The sequence below is a fragment of the Saccostrea cucullata genome, unplaced genomic scaffold (genome assembly GCF_032062105.1).
Source record: "Saccostrea cucullata isolate Sc308-1 unplaced genomic scaffold, CSIRO_AGI_Scuc_v1 ctg26, whole genome shotgun sequence".
Classification (NCBI taxonomy): Eukaryota; Metazoa; Mollusca; class Bivalvia; order Ostreida; family Ostreidae; genus Saccostrea; species Saccostrea cuccullata.
The window spans coordinates 11,233-28,593 of NW_026935606.1; the positions used below are offsets into that span (position 1 = coordinate 11,233).

A 17,361-nucleotide genomic window follows, 5' to 3' on the forward strand; every position below is an offset into this window, starting at 1 on the left:
ATGTACATGTTTTGAAAATAACTTTTAAAATAACATATCAAAAATATGGGGGGAAAATCAGTTTTATTGATTTACGTTTGTATTTCTCGCCTTTATATATGAAAATGAAATGTGAATTATTTGTTTATCGTTCGTTTAAAACATTCTTTACAATAAAAACTATACTAGTAAACTGAACATTCTGAAGCAATTTTAAAATTAAACTTAAAAACTTTAATATACACTTGATAATAATACCCCTGAAATTGTTTTAGATTATGCATAAGTCAGTGAAAGTGCAGGCTAGACGAAAACATGGCCTTATGAAGTAGGAGGCTACATGTTTAATATCTTATTAATGTAGAATTTCGTCATAGCGACAGTAAACCCATCGTTCATGTAACCATTTGAAGACCTGTCTGCCTCGTAAATTTTTAGCCGCCTAGAGAAAAAGAAAGTAAATCAACAACAAAATTCATTCAAGCAAGAAAAGACGGTTATTTCCATTTTCAAAGAAATGGATTCCTTTGGTATGGAATATTAAATATTTACTTTGGTTTAGGAAAATCTTTGCCATCTTGAATGGTTTCTGGTAAATTGGCTCCTAGTGTTTCCGGTAAAATCAGTGAAAGCAGTCCGGCTATTATTGAAGCAACTCCAAACACGACTAGAGGAAGAGCTTGTCCAAAATGACCGTCAACCAACAAACTCTAAATACATACAGAGATATTCATAAAGGAATATGAAATGATGTTATATTATTGCCTTCGTGTATTATGTATTTATCTATACAAACATTAACAATAGAAAATAATTTGTTGGGGAGACTAATCGCCTTTCAAACTTCAAATGTACATGTATTATAACAACTTATTCTCATTGTCCTTTACCAAAATGCATTCCTAATTAAAGATGAGAGATTGTAAGCTAGAAATTTTAGCTAAAATAGGAAATTTTGTTAATTTTAATATGTACATGATTGTTAAGACTCACGAGGTCTGCTATATAGGGGACACCATTCCGCCAATACGTGCACAGGAGGAACTGGCACCCATGGCCACGTTACGGACCACTGTGGGGTAGAGTTCCGCTGACCAGACATAAATAACTGCAAAAGCTGCAGCAGCCCCGATCTTACCAAGCATTGCCAGGATCAGTGTCATGTACATCTGATGACCTGGGATTGGATACATACCGAATTATCTCAGATGCATACATGTTTAAGGTTCATAAACCCTCTGCTCACTCATATGAAATTTTTCTTTAACTTTTATAATTTTCCAAAGGAAATGTATATGCTGGATAAAATACAAACAATTATAGCATGGCGTGCGGGGCAAAATTTGACAAAAAAGGCATTTAAACTTGACAAATTTATAAAGGAATATTGTAAAAGACATTTGTGTCATTAAGAGTCATGTCTATTATCAGAGTATCAATGTACCTTAATGGGATTTGAGAAACATAGTTATATTTTACCTTTACAAATGGTTAACACACGAAGCACTGTGAATAATATGAAATATATGATGTACTTTTCCGATGTAGCCTTCAGAGTCACATAATGACTCTTCTAAAGAAAATGCTGTTTTAGATTCATTTTTGTCTTTTTTTTTTGTAGATTCAAATAAAAATGTATGTAAATTTCATTTCTAATTTTGTTGGTTTTCATTTTAATATTTTATAACATCAAACAATAGAAATGTAAAGCATAAGGCTTTTAAAAATATATAGAATTAAGAAGGATTCTACAAAATGAATTAAATGTGTTAAATAATTCCAAAAAATAGTTCGGAACCTTATTTTATTGGATATTGAGCCTATCATCAGAAACAAGGCATCAATTATACTTTATAGGTGTAGATATCCTCCCACTTTCATTCTCTTTTAAAATGTAATCCTGTTCATTTCAATTCGAACAATTTTATAAGGGTTTAAACCATTCTTCACAATGCATAAACACTGCTATTTGAAAGTCATCAAATTGTTATAAAGTTGTTATATATCAATAAAATTAAATTTGAGAGGATTAGCTTACTTTTCCCAATATATAAAACTGTAAAAATGGTACAAATACAAGCAAGCCCTCCTAGCACCATACACGCGCAATGCAATTTCTTTCTTCCAATACGATCAAATAGCACTAAACAAAGAGTATAGGCAGGAAATTCTACCAAACCGGTCAGAAAGAAGTTCAGGTAAAAGTCACCGGCAAGGTTCCCGGAATTAAGCGACAGGCCGTAGTATACCATACTAACAACGCACCTAAAAAAAAAAAAAAGTTGAAATTCTATAAAATGGGGGCAAAAATGTGCACGCCATTTTGCAAATTATAAGTTGCACATAAAAGAAAAAATGAATTATTTTGAGCTGATTTCCTTTGTTTTTCATCGACAAGGATTCATGATGTGAATTTGTAGATAGTTGATTTGATAATATTTTATTGCATTTTAATCATAAAGGGATTGGACACAAGTTATGAAAACTTATGATGTCGATTATTACCAATTCAAGAAAATAACTATCGTTCTGACGAACAAAACCCTGGATGTAAACAAATGCCCTTCTGCTGTTTCATCACATTCTAGGGAATCCAACTGCTTTTCCGTGACTTTTACTTTATTTCGTTTGGCTATTTTCCGAATAACGACTTTGGCCTCCTCAAATTTTCCACGGTTGACCAACCATCGCGGGGACTCTGGTAATAACCTTTGACGAATTGTCAAATAAGAAACAAACACTGAAATTAAACATATGTTTCATGCATGAACAGGTACATGTTTACGGGAAATGATTAGTAATGAAAATTGGAGGGCTTATGAATGAATTATATGACAGTGTAGTTGTTAGACACTGTCAACAACACTGGATATTTGTAAACTCGAAAGCAGGTAGTAGATGATATTTCGACAGAACTCACGCTCACTAGTACTCACCACCAATAACTCAGCAGAAATGCTGAAGGAACTGACACTGCTATCTCATTATACTTCCAGTCTCTAATGAGATATCCTATAAGACAGAGGATTAGCAGTCCTGTGGCAAAGAAGTAATCAATGACAACCCCATCCCACAGCCGCTTAGAGGGGCCAACGATCTCTACGCCTGTATTCCAAAGAGACAATTAAAATTAGAAGGGGGGAGGGGCTAAGATTTGTTATCCATTATGACTGAAAGTGTCTTTTTAAAAAATATTTTTTCTCAATAGCAATTCACAACGTTGTCTTAGAAATTTCTACATTTTTGAAATCTTTTAATTTTCATCAAACTACTCACCTAAAACAAAGGATGACATAAAAGTTCCTGCGCAGGAAAATCCAACGATGAATCGAACAACACAGAACAGATAATAGTTTGCTACCCACGACGCAGCTAGACTGGAAGTCAGTAGTACCAGTATTGATAAAATCAACGTCTTCTTTCTTCCAATCCTATAATATATTAATGAATGAAACAAGTTGAAAAATAATATTTAAGAAATATCATCTTTAAACCCCTGAAAATGGCTTGCTTTTTTTTCAACATAACACATGAACTCAGTTTTTATATAAAAATATATCGTAAATGACAAATTCATCCATCAAACTTTGTGTTCTTTAATATGGATGTGATATGGTCTAAATAAGATTATAGGTGTGTGCAAAAAACTAGCTTCAGTGAACTTGTAAAATTAGTTAAATTACACTGGAGAACATACAATATACCGTACTTGTCAGCAAGTGCCCCTAGAGCAAGAGCACCGAAAAAGACACCAGCAAAGAAGACTATTTTGGCGTTGGATACCCAAAGTTGCTTGTCACAAATCAAATCTTGCTGGTAGGAAAAATATCATAAGTAACAAAAAAAAAAATCAGTGGTAAAACTTTTATCAAATTAGTTACTAGTCAGTATTATATTTATACCTCAGATACAAAAGTGCTATCATAAACAATTTTGTCGAAAACCCACGAACTGCAACTCTCTTGGATGCCTGTAGTAGCGTTGTCTAAAACAGGAAGGGAGAAAATTTTGCATTTTTTGTTCACCATCTCGTTGTCTGCGTTGAGTTCTGCAGGTATGTAGGCATTTATCAAGTCGTCGTGCTCTGGACCCTGGCTGATATAAGTATCGTTCGGGTAATTTGGTAATTTGCATCTGTAAATGTTTGAAAAATGTTCGATTAACAATTACATCATTGTGCAGGTCCATTAGCTTAAAAGATTACGTTATTAAATTCAAGCCCCCTGTATACTGTAAATACAATTTATTGAATGCCATTGCTTACTCGATATTCTTTGATACATCTAATAATAATTCATGTGATCACACTACTCCTGTATTTAGATTGGTGATGAATTTGAGTTAAAACATATATCCCAAATTATATATATCTCACATACAGACCAACTATACAAAAATTTAAACAACTTCCTTTAATGACAAAGTGTTCAGTATTGAATAATGCAAATTTTTCTTGATGGTCAAACTAATTGTAGATGGGAATAATTTCTTTGAACTAAGGCTCATCTTCAAATAATGATTGTCTGGGTCGTTAGGTAGCTGAAAAAATTTCCCCTTGAAAACATCTACATACATGTTGACGAGAAGAGAAAAAATCATGCAAAGGGTGATATATGAGGGTTCTCAGAATTTGATGATTTTCCACACATAGTTTTCCCTTGCACTATGAACCATGTATGTAAAATAAAAAATGTTTTGGTTCATGGTTACTATGGAAACAAGGGTAAAGAAATTTCCTTAGCAACTAGCCAATTTTCAGCTTGGATGGACGAAAAAATTCCTTATCTTTGAGGTACTAATTAAATGTAATTAATGGATAAATTTCTTTTTTATTGCTTTTATTCTCAAGATAAACATCTTAAGTGCTTTCACAATAAAAAAACATAGAAATAAGATTTAAGATATTTGTATGATAGACATGGGTATATATACATGTTTTTCCTATTTTGCTGACTCAGCAATTTCCTCGATTTTGGAAGTTTTCGGTGTCGAATTACTCAAATGATGGACCTGATACAGACACCGTGTGTATATAATGTAAAAGCAGAGGATTTGTCTTTTTAGAATTTGAATTCAGAAGCGTATAATTTTTTAACTTCCCATCCGTTGCCTAGCAACAAAAATGGATGTTTTTATGAATAAAAAGAGAAAATATGTAAAATCCTGAAATCAATATGCCACATAACTTCTTATTTTTTAATTCTGAAAACAAATTTTACAAGAAATTAAATTTTTGATACTTCTCTGCAAATGAGGGACCATTTCACAATTTCATATCTCCATGGAAACAGCAATTTCTCCTTAGCAACACATAATAGAATGATAATTTTAGCACATTCATGCACAAATGTTAAAGATTCTTCAATTATTTTGTAAAAAATGAATCAGGCAGATTTAAAGAAAGCAATTAGCATCTTATTCAATTCTTTCTACTACTGGATAATGCCATGGCAACGATTTTGAGCACATAGCAACCAATATAATCTATATAAAAGAACTTTAACAGTTATTATATACAGAATCTACGTCACAGAACATTGGCATTTAAATGATTGCAGGTACAAAATATATGTACATGTAAATGTATATATAATGCAATCAAGTTTTAAAAACCCTCGCCAAAAAGATTGCCATGGAAACAGGTATAAATGTCCATGCGTTTCAAGAATTTTGACTGGCTTTAAATCGTTTAACCTGTGTTGATTTCTTCACAACATGGCCGAGAATGAAAAATCTGTCAGTCATCTTGTACATGACACGTACAATTGTAAAAGATTCTTCAATCCATTGTTTTAAAATTTAATCAGGCATATATAAAAATGCAATTAGCTTCTTTAAAATTTTTTTTACTTGATTTACCCATAGCAACAATTTTGAGCACATTAAAGCCAAAATACTCAGTTGTCTATGAAAATTTGAGAATCACCCTTACCAAAATATTGACCTTCTGGCAACATCTTCTGGCTTTATTGCCGCAATATTGCAGCAACATTCTGGCAATACATTGCCGCAATATTGCGGCTATATCGTTTTTCGTATGTAAATTAGTTTTGCGGCAGTATTGCCAGAAAGGGGTTGCGGCAATATTGCTGCAAATCATGACCAAAATATTGATCTTCTGGCAACATCTTCCGGCATTATTGCCGCAATATTGCGGCTATATCGTTTTTCGTATGTTAATTAGTTTTGCAGCAATATTGCCAGAAAGGGGTTGCGGCAATATTGCTGCAAATCATGACCAAAATATTGATCTTCTGGCAACATCTTTGACAAAACATTATTGCCGCAATATTGCGGCAATATCATTTTTCGTATGTAAGTTAGATATAAATTGATATTTAATAGAAATAATGGTCTATCAATCTAACAATTAACAAACTGTGCTGAGGAATATAACAAACAATAGCAAGCCACAGGGTCAATAAGAAATAGTTACTTCTGCTATTCTTTGAACAGATAGAAAATTATGTTGATCATCATAATGAAAATCAAGATATGTTTGTGAGACACTGTGCGCCTGGTGGCAATAAAGTTTGAAAAAGCTATTTATAGCATATGGGTCTCAGTCAAGGTCACACGGTCATTGATCTTGGTGTCATTTGAAAGAACTTAATTAGTTAAGATATGCATACTAAATATGAAGTCTATATCTCTTTTTCAAAATTTATGGCAGAGGATCAAAATGGCTATTTTTAGCATGTGGGTCACAGTAAAGGTCAAATTGTCATTGACCTTGGTGTTACTTGAAAGAGTTTAATTAGTGAAGGGTGCATACCAAATATGAATTCTCCATCTTTTATGACTCAAAAGTTATGTCGAAGTTTCAAAAAATCTATTTTAAGTATATGGTCACAGTCAAGGTCCCAAGGTCATTGACCTTGGTGTTATTTGAAAGAGCTTAATTAATGAAGGGTGCATATGTAATACAAGTTCTCTATAGTTTATGGCTCAAGATTTATGTCCAAGATTCAAAAAATCTATTTTAAGGATATGGGTCACAGCCATGGTTTCAAGGTCATTGACCTTCAGGTGTCTTTTGAAAAAGCTTAATTAGTGAATTATGCATAATAAATATAAAGTCTCTATCTTACATTAATTTTAAGTTATGATGAATATTCGAAAAAGCTATTTTTAGCATATAGGTCACAGTCAAGGTCACAAGGTCATTGACCTTGATGTCATTTGAAAGAACCTAATTAGTGGAATAGACATACCAAATATGAAATCTTTATCTCTCATTGGTTCAAAAGTAATGGTGAAGGTTAAAGTTTACAAATAAACAGACAGGACAAAAACAATATGTACCCCCGATATATCGAGATGAGCGCATAAAAAATAGAAACAATATTAATATGCCACTGTGAAAATGTCCAGCAACTCTGCATTAATTTTCAAATAACATGCTTTAATTCATCTTTTCCTGCTACTCTAGGATATATAGATACAAGTCTAGTTTGCATGCATCACAATATTAATTGAAACACATATAATTTTTCCAATTTTATCTCCATTATCATTCATCTCAAAAAGAATATTGGTTTTGACTCACCAAGTCTGATGATATGGAAACAAGTACACATTTTAATTCTGCTTAAATTCTTTTTTCTAGTCATTCCACACTATATAAACTATCTTGACTAATCCCACTGTACACAATTAACAAATCTAATCAACTTTACAAGTCAGTAATGAAGCAAAACATGCTTGCCTTTGAATTCCCTCCACTTTATTTAAAAAGAGGAAGTAAATGACTGCATGAGCATGCTCAACAAATGGCTCATGGGTAATCCTAGATGTTGCCAGAAAGTTTTTTACTGGCAGTATTGCCAGAATGTCACCGGAAGTTGTTGCAGCTAGCGGTGATATTTCATTTTTTCTGGCAGTACAATGTCACCAAAGTTGTTGCCGCTAGCGGTGATATTTCACTAACCCAAAAAGCTTGTTTCTGGTGACAAAAATGTGTTGCTGCAATGTTGCCGCAATATAGCAGCAATATTGCTGCAATAATTTTACTTTGGTAAGGGCATACTTTATGAACATTTCAATAATATTGGTACACAGAATCAAGATTACGAGACATTCATGATTGACATGTAAAATATTTGCAGGTAGAAAAAATCCATCAAATTATAAATTAAATCAAAACAAAGAATGTTACCATGGTAATGGGCATAAACATTTTTGTATAAACATTTTTGTTTATATCATTTGTTAATCAACAATTTATTAAAGAAATGAATTCAAAATTTTAATTAGCTCACCTGAGCCGAAGAACTTGTGGTTCTGGGGCCTCTTGTATAAATATTTTATAATCTAAATGTTGTTGTTAAAAATATACTTCATTAGAACGATGATAAAAGACTTATTAAATCAAAAACCTGGGAAATGCCTTGACGAGGTTCATATGATTATATCATAGTGCGATTTTTATTGTCATAGCCAACTAAACAGTATGTGATAGTGAGATTGCAATCTAAGATCTATTGATCCAACATATATGATTTTAAACACTGAAAACTTTTAAAAGTATTTATTTTATCCATTCATTTTAATTGTCAAAGACATAGGATCTAGTTTTGGGCTGCGGGACGTGGAGACCGGTCCTTTGGATGAGACCGCATAAACCAAGGCCCCGTGTCGCAGTAGGTGCTGGCACGAAAAAGATCCCTCACTGCTCAAAGGCCATGAAAGCCGAGCATAGGACAAAATTTGTAGCCTTCCACCGGCAAGTAATGGCGTCTCCATATGAGTAAAAAATTATTGGGAGGGACGTTAAACAACATACAATCGAATCAAATCTAGTTTTTAGGTATATAGTAATCAATTAATAGATAATGATATAGATTAAAAGATCCCGCTAAAAGTTTACATTGTTGGTATGCTTGCATACTTATAGCCAAGTTGTAAAAGAATCAGCATTTTTACTTTAGTCATAGGTCTTTTCAAGATCGTTTTGTTTGCCCATCTAATTAAAACCTCCCCCTTTTCCAACTTCCGACACTAACTTATATTTAATTTATAATTTAGATTTAAGTTTTGTAAAATAAGTTTGTTTATAAAAAGGAAATGGACCAGATACGAATTCTGATTTTTTTTTCAGTGAACTTGCCGATATGACCATGGGTGAAGGACATGACACACCCTACCGTCATAAACAATATTTGTATAAAGTATGTACTTGATTCAAGTTTATTCATAAGAAAAATATGAACTGGACACAAATTTCAAACTTTTTCTTTAAGTTACCTTTAACTTGCACAAACAACCTTAAATCAAGGAAATAAAGCACCCTCAGGTCATAGCAACCTTTATTCAAAATGGGAACTCACCAACTTTATCCATGAGAAAGATATGGACACGAATTATGACATTTTTCTTACAGTGACCTTGAAGTTGCTCAAACGACCCTGGTTCAAGATCGTGACACAATCTATGGTCATGAACAATCTTTGCGTGAAGTAGTAATTTCTAATGTCCCTCCGTGAAGAAGACATGGACTGGACACGTTTGCACAGATGGACAATATTAAGGCTTAATATTTCCTGTGAGATAGCATTGGAGGGAGGGGGGAGATTGGTAACATCCATTATAACAGTGGCCAATAAACCAAAAAAAATTCATTGAGGTAAAACAAGTTCTTCCTTGTTTTTAAATAAGAAACACTCGTACATAGAATCACCCCACAGACAATTCAAGTCCGTAGCGACATTTTTTCAATGGGACAACCTCCGAACTAAGTTGACAAAAAATTAAATAAAATACATTAAGGATATCCGATCCTCAGCCAGGAAGGATAACTCTTTAATTTATAATTTAATTCAAAAAGTCTTAAAATATAGCTTAAAATTGAAATGTTTTCATGCAATAATTTTCATTTTATGCCTCTACGTATGAATCAGTGTTCTTTAAAGTTTTAACAGTATTAAAAAAGTTGACATTTGTATCTCATAAAACTGAGTAAAACTTGCATATTAGAAAAAAATAAAAGTTCTTTTAATTTAGCCTTAGTTACCAATGTTTATAAGTATGATTTGAAATTAGAAGTGATTTACGGTGTTTTCTTTGAAAAGAAACACTTCATACACTATGCATTATGAAACGATGGAAGTAAGTCGGAGAAAGTAAAGTACCGAATAAGTATAAAAATCATGCAATTTTCTTTAAAAGCCTGGATACCTATGATTTTTATTCCTAAAATGTATTTCTTGATCAATTATCAATTAGAAAATATATAGTAGGTAGTTCTAATTGCATTTCCTGAAAAATTATTTGAAATTTGCTAATTTTCCCTATATAATATGATTAAATTGAAAGAAGAAGTTTAAAGAAACACCGTGGGTAAAAACATTTTACTTTGAGAATTTAGAGACATCTTTATGAGCATTTCAATTATTCAATGCCTGATTTTCAGAACCTGAGGATCGGATAACCTTAAACAAAACAAAACAAACTTGTGCATCGCACTCTAACATTCATTTTTGGGAGAAGGGGTGGGGGGTCTCTAACTTTTTGGCACTTTTTTCTTTTAAATACCTGAATTTGCATATTTTGACCTTCCGGCAACAACAGGGGCGGGCCCCCCAATCAAACCTACGTTTTAAAACTACAGCAAAATATAATCCTCAGAAAAAGGGATTCATGCGGGGACAATTTAAACGATTCTCTTCTTTCATTAAAATATCTCAATATATTAAAATATTAGAAGAGGGATTTTTTCTTATGCATACTCCTTTTTATGAATTTTTATGCATACTTCTTAAGGACCCTCTCTACACAAGTGAAAACATTTTTTTGGACATTGAGAAAAATATATTGTATAAGGCCACACCAATATAATTTCTTGTTCGTCGCACATTTGATGAAAAAAGTACGAGCGGGCTAGAGGTTAAACAATAATATTATTAATTTTTTGAAGGCAAAATTTTAAATTTTTGAGCAGACAATTATATTATTTTCTGATTTCCAGAGTAAGTAAATTAAAAGTACGAGAAATAGAGCGGAAATATAACAGAAAACAGCACAGAATTCCAATGATGCAGGAATTTCAAATTAATATTATTTGCTTAGTTTTGTTTAAATAAGAGCGCGCGGGTCCGATGAACAATAAATTTTATTGGTATGGCCAGAAGTAGTTAATATTGAGCTTATTTATCTGATTTTCAATGTATGGTGCGTGGTATTTACCCCCAGGAAAAATGTTCAAAGACAACACAGTATCAGTGAATAGAAATCACTGATAATTACTTCAACAGAGAAAATACATGCAAATAACACGTTCGGTTAATTTATCTTTGCCTTTTAAAAATGTTAAGAATACTTGAACTGATTACAAATTGAGTAATATATTGTAAATTTCTAATTTTTAGAATTTAGATCTAAGGGCAGATCACTCTAACTGCAGAAAAATACCTTAGAATCAGAACTCTTTAGTGTGCAGTGTCGAGAGGGTTCTTAAAATAAGTTACTTCAGAAGATGGTCAAAATATGACATAGGTCTTCATTGGAATCTTCCGATGAAATCAAAGAGAAACATTGCATGTAACTTGGTTAGGGGCCTGGAATTAGGGTTCTGAAGGGAAGGAAAACAAATACGCGAAACTCTATCTAGCAGGCAGAGATTGAACGTCACTCATACAGAAAAATCTCTCTCTTGCTCTCTCTGTGTGTTTGAGGGAGTGTGTGTGCAAAAATAAACGGAGGTTCCATTCCCCCCTTCTGGATCTGCCTTTGAAAGCATAGGTTTGTCTCATGGGTAATATCCACCACACACAAAGGTGGACCCTTCTACTCATCCCCACCCCACACCCTGGATTCATTTTAGCTCACCTGAGACAAAGGCTTAAATGAACTTTTCTGATCACATTTTGTCCGTCGTCACTGTCTGTCCGTCTGTAAACCTTTCAAATTTTTGACTTAAGCTTCTTCTGAAAAACCGCTGGACCAATTTTGACCAAACTTGGTACAAAGCATCCTTGGGTAAAGGGAAATTTAAATTGTTAAAATGAAGGGTCAAGTCCCCTCACAAGGGGAAATAATCAAGAAAAGACAAAAATAGGGTGGGATCATTCAAAAAACCTTCTTCTCAAAAACCATTGGGCCAGAAAAGCTGAAACTTATGTGGAAGCATCCTGGGGTAGAGTAGATTCTAAATTGTTAAAATCATGACCCCGGGGATAGGGCGGAGCCACAATAGGGAATACGATTTTTAGATAGAAATATATAGGAAAAATCTTTGAAAATCTTTTTCTTAATAACCACTGGGCCAGAAAATCTGAAACATATGTGGAAGCATCCTGGGGTAGAGTAGATTCTAAATTGTTAAAATCATGACCCCCCGGGGGAAGGGCGGGGCCACTATGGGGAATCAAAGTTTTACATAGAATTATATAGGAAAAATCTTTGAAAATCTTTTTCTCAAGAACTAGTGGACCAGAAAAGCTAAAACTTATGTAGAAAACATCCTGAGGGTAGTGAAGATTCTAAATTGTTCTAATCATGGCAATTGAGGGTAGGGCAGGACCACAATGGGGGGTCAAAGTTTTACAATTGGGAATAAAAGTATCCTGTTGTTGTAGATTTCGGATTGTCTAAATTATGATCAGTGGGGTAGAGTGGGGTCACAATATGATTAAAAGGGGCAAATCTGGTAAAGGACGGAATGGTCACAGCTTCTCAGTTGAGCGAGGTGGCCCATGGGCCTCTTGTTTTTAATATTGTTTGTAGTATGATAATACTATTATCCTAAAGTCAAGGGAAAAACACCTCATATTTTTTAGAATGCCTGAGTTTCCGGGAAAAACTTTGCCCTAGACCCCCCCCCCTTCCCCGTACTTGGGGCTTCAATGTAATTCCTGAGATTAATTCTCACATCCATGGCACTTCGATGTCTTATTTTCTATAAAAAAAAAAGTTCTCAAGAATAGCACAGTCATAATTGTTATCAGTCTTATTAATTCAAAAGCATTTTTAGCGCAGATTCATTTTTTTTTCGAATAATGTACCGGGCTTAGGGTGGGGGTCACAATCAAAGATCAAAAGTACACACAAAAAATCTTCTAAAGCTATGATTAAGTTAACAAATAAGGAAGCATCTTGAATTTGTCATGTCTGTGTTTTGTCAAATAATTCGAGGCCACTATTTAGCACAAAGTTTTCAATATTGAACTTCGAAGATCTTACTTCTTTCATGACCTTTTTTCATTCACAACTGCATAACCTTTATTTAGTTATACTGGAAAAAAAAATATTCCTATTGATTTTGAGGTCAAAACGTCAAATATCAAGGTCATCAATTCAAAAACTGTGTCTTTTAAAACGCTCTTGTTGTTATTTTCTACCAGCAAATATTTTACATGTCAATCATGATCTTGATTCTGTGTACCAATAATATTGAAATGTTCATAAAGTATGATTCTCAAATTTTCATAGAGAACTGAGTATTTTGGCTTTTATGTGCTCAAAATTGTTGCTATGGGTTAATCAAGTAAAAAAAAAATTAAAGAAGCTAATTGCATTTTTATATATGCCTGATTAAATTTTAAAACAATGGATTGAAGAAACTTTTACAATTGTACGTGTTTTGTACAAGATGACTGACAGATTTTTCATTCTCGGCCATGTTGTAAAGAAATCAACACAGGTTAAACGATTTAAAGCCAGTCAAAATTCTTGAAACGCATGGATATTTATACCTGTTTCCATGGCAATCTTTTTGGCGAGGGTTTTTAAAACTTGAATACGTAATATATACATTTACATGTACATATATTTTGTACCTGCAATCATTTAAATCAAAGTTCTGTGACGTAGATTCCGTATACAAAAATTTTTAAAGTTCTTTTATATAGATTTTATTGGTTGCTATGTGCTCAAAATCGTTGCCATGGCATTATCCAGTAATAAAAAGAATCGAATAAGATGCTAATTGCTTTCTTTAAATCTGTCTGATTCATTTTTTACAAAATGATTGAAGAATCTTTAACATTTGCGCATGAATGTGCTAAAATTATCATTCTATTATGTGTTGCTAAGGAGAAATTGCTGTTTCCATGGAGATATGAAATTGTGAAATGGTCCCTCATTTGCAGAGAAGTCTCAAAAATTTAATTTCTTGTAAAATTTGTTTTCAGAATTAAAAAATAAGAAGTTATGTGGCATATTGATTTCAAGACTTTACATATTTTCTCTTTTTATTCATAAAAACATCCATTTTTGTTGCTAGGCAACAGATGGGAAGTTAAAAAAATTATACGCTTCTGAATTCAAATTCTAAAAAAACAAATCCTCTGCTTTTACATTATATACACACGGTGTCTGTATCAGGTCCATCATTTGAGTAATTTGACACCGAAAACTTCCAAAATCAAGGAAATTGCTGAGTCAGCAAAATAGGAAAAACATGTATATATACCCATATCTATCAAACAAATATCTTAAATCGTATTTCTATGTTTTTTATTGTGAAAGCACTTAAGATGTTTATCTTGAGAATAAAAGCAATAAAAAAGAAATTTCTCTATAAATTACATTTAATTAGTGCCCCAAAGATAAGGAATTTTTTCGTCCATCCAAGCTGAAAATTGGCTAGTTGCTAAGGAAATTTCTTTACCCTTGTTTCCATAGTAACCATGAACCAAAACATTTTTTATTTTACATACATGGTTCATAGTGCAAGAGAAAACTATGTGTGGAAAATCATCAAATTCTGAGAACCCTCATATATCACCTTTATGCCTATTTTGCATGATTTTTACACGGAGCTGTACTTGAATGGATAAAACAAAATTATCGTTACCTGCAGGTTATACAATTTTTGAGGCGGGCCAATTTTAGACAGTCGGTCGAGAGAGGACAAACAAACATTTATTATTTTTTTTATCTATAATGTTATTTTGTACTGTTTATCATATATGTACTATATTTGTTTGTTTGTTTGTCAACTTCCCTTACTTAAGCAGCAATATACCCTCATCACCTACGTATGGCGTTTATATATCTCAGTTGATTCGATACGTAAGAACATGCTCTACGTATGAACAATTTCTAAAACGAGGTAAATTCTGGACAAAACAAGTTGATGAAACAAGAATATCAGCAGTCTCGTTTAAAGTTATTATTTCGTAAGTTCTTTGGTCGATACAATGACCTTGTCAGCAAATACAATTTATCATTGAGTCAAATGCTGAATGAGTTTTTCATACTAATTGTTAATCCATTATTTATACACTGAATTGACGACGGATTTTTTCCGTTATTTCCCGATCATGACAAGGAGCACACGGCGGGTGTGACCGGTCGGCAGGAGATACTCACTCCTCTATGGCACCTGATCACAACTCTGATGTTTCGGAGGTCCGTGTTTGCTCTGCTCCTATTTTGTATCGTTTTATGGACTTTGATATTGAATACTCTTCGTTATCTCCATATCCTTCATTGTTGTCTCTACAATGCATTGGCATTGATTTGAAAATGTTTTGAAGTCACAGCTTTAGGAGAGAAAAACGAGAAAAAAGCTTAATGTTTAAATCTAGAACTGTATAAGTGATTTTATATCTATATTATGGCTTAACATTTTGATTAGCTGAAAATAAATTCATTTGAGATGATAGTATAGTCCTCATTGAAAACGACAAAATGACCTTGCAGAACGTCACGGAGCAGCAGATAACGATGGACATTTATGTAATTCTCGAAAAAAATCCATCATGTATACACAAAAACTTATAAACTGTCAGATTATATTATTGCACCTTACACCTTGAGCAAGTAGTTTAACGGATGACATTTGCAACTGACAATTGGATATGCATCGAACTTTAAGATTTATTTGAGCAAAAATTGACACTCCTTTCTGTAAGCCCTACGCCTGGAGCAAGACATTTTGGTTTAATCTGTCTTTTGTACACACATGCGTCATCTGCGTGAAAAACATAAGATCTATATTGAGTTCTAAAGGGGTTGGAACAAAATCAAAATGGAAAGCATATCAATTAAGTCATCGCAAAGCGGTCACCAGTGTCTTTTGAAAAGTCATAACCAATGCCGACAGACTGAAGTTCTGTCCACAAACAAAATATTAATAATGTTAAACGACAAAAGCCCTTCATAACGTTAACAAATAAAGAAATTGATTTTCTTTTCTAAAAAAAGTTTTAAATGTGATTTTAAAAAATCTACATCTCATAAATTTGTCTGCAAAATGTTATAGTGGCAAATGCGGTGATTAATAGGGAATTTATATAAAGTACTTTACATATTTCATTTATTTTTGAGATAAACCTATATATAGGCATGGCAGGAAAAACTCCCAATTCAAATGATCATTAGTAAACATGTTAATTGAAAAAAAAATCATACTTTCTAATATATTGAATGTATTTTTTTCATTCAAAAAGAATTTTGTCACACTGCAATTAACTGCAATTAACATGTGAATGGAAAAAAATCCTAAATTGTAGTGTATTATATTAACATCTAATTAAGTCCTTAAGAGAAAGCAAAATATGTAAAGAAATACCCAAAAGTTTTCACCTGTGTTTTGGAATTCCCAGTAGAAACCGAATTGACCATATGAAAGACTGCAATGATGGAAGGGAGGCACACAAGGAAATAGACATATTTCTGGTAGGGACCAAATTCCCCAAGGACCCCAAGCAGTTCGTCAAAGTGCATCCTTATTCTTTCACACACGACAGTGCAAGATACACATTGAAGCAAGCCGCGCGTATGTAGATTTAAACTACGTATGTAGGTTTGTGAATATTTATATCCCGCCTGAAAAGCGGGAGGGTGTATAGTAATCGGTATGTCTGTTCCGTCCGTCTGTTACGCTTTGCGGTACCCATGTCTTATCAGCAACTCTTCTCATACCACTGAATGAAATTTGCTGAAACTTTATCTTTATCTTTACACATATTGCCATTGTGCACCTCCTATTTTACTTTTGATCCGACACATATTTTGGGCTTCCCACAGCAAAACATGGACACTGCCATTTTATTCATATGGGAGGCGGGGATTATCATTTAGTGAGCTCATTGCTCACAGTACCTCTAGTTGTTTTTGTCTTTATACGTGTTGCCCTGGAAAACATTTCAATCGGACATTTAGAGAAAAAAAATCGCTATAAAAATATGCATATGTGTTTTTGTCTTGAAACATTTCACACTATTTAATAATAACGGGTTCAGTAACCTTTGCCGATTTAGCCAATTTTCCTCACTTTTCGAGTAGAAAAGATTAATTTTGATCAGAAAAGCTCATTTGAGCCTTCGGCCCAGGTGAGCTAAAAAGGGTAAGTGGTAGTGTTTGTAAAAAAAAGTACTAAATGAAGTTTGATTCCTCCCCTCCCCTCCCACTCCTCCCCCAAGAAATATGATTTTC

The 17,361-nt window shown here is 33.2% G+C and overlaps 1 pseudogene; it reads right to left on the minus strand.

The window, feature by feature from the left end:
• Window positions 1-315: 315 nt before the first annotated feature.
• On the minus strand, window positions 316-16,650 carry LOC134243379 (organic cation transporter protein-like; annotated as a pseudogene).
• Between the last annotated feature and the right edge of the window lie 711 nt (window positions 16,651-17,361).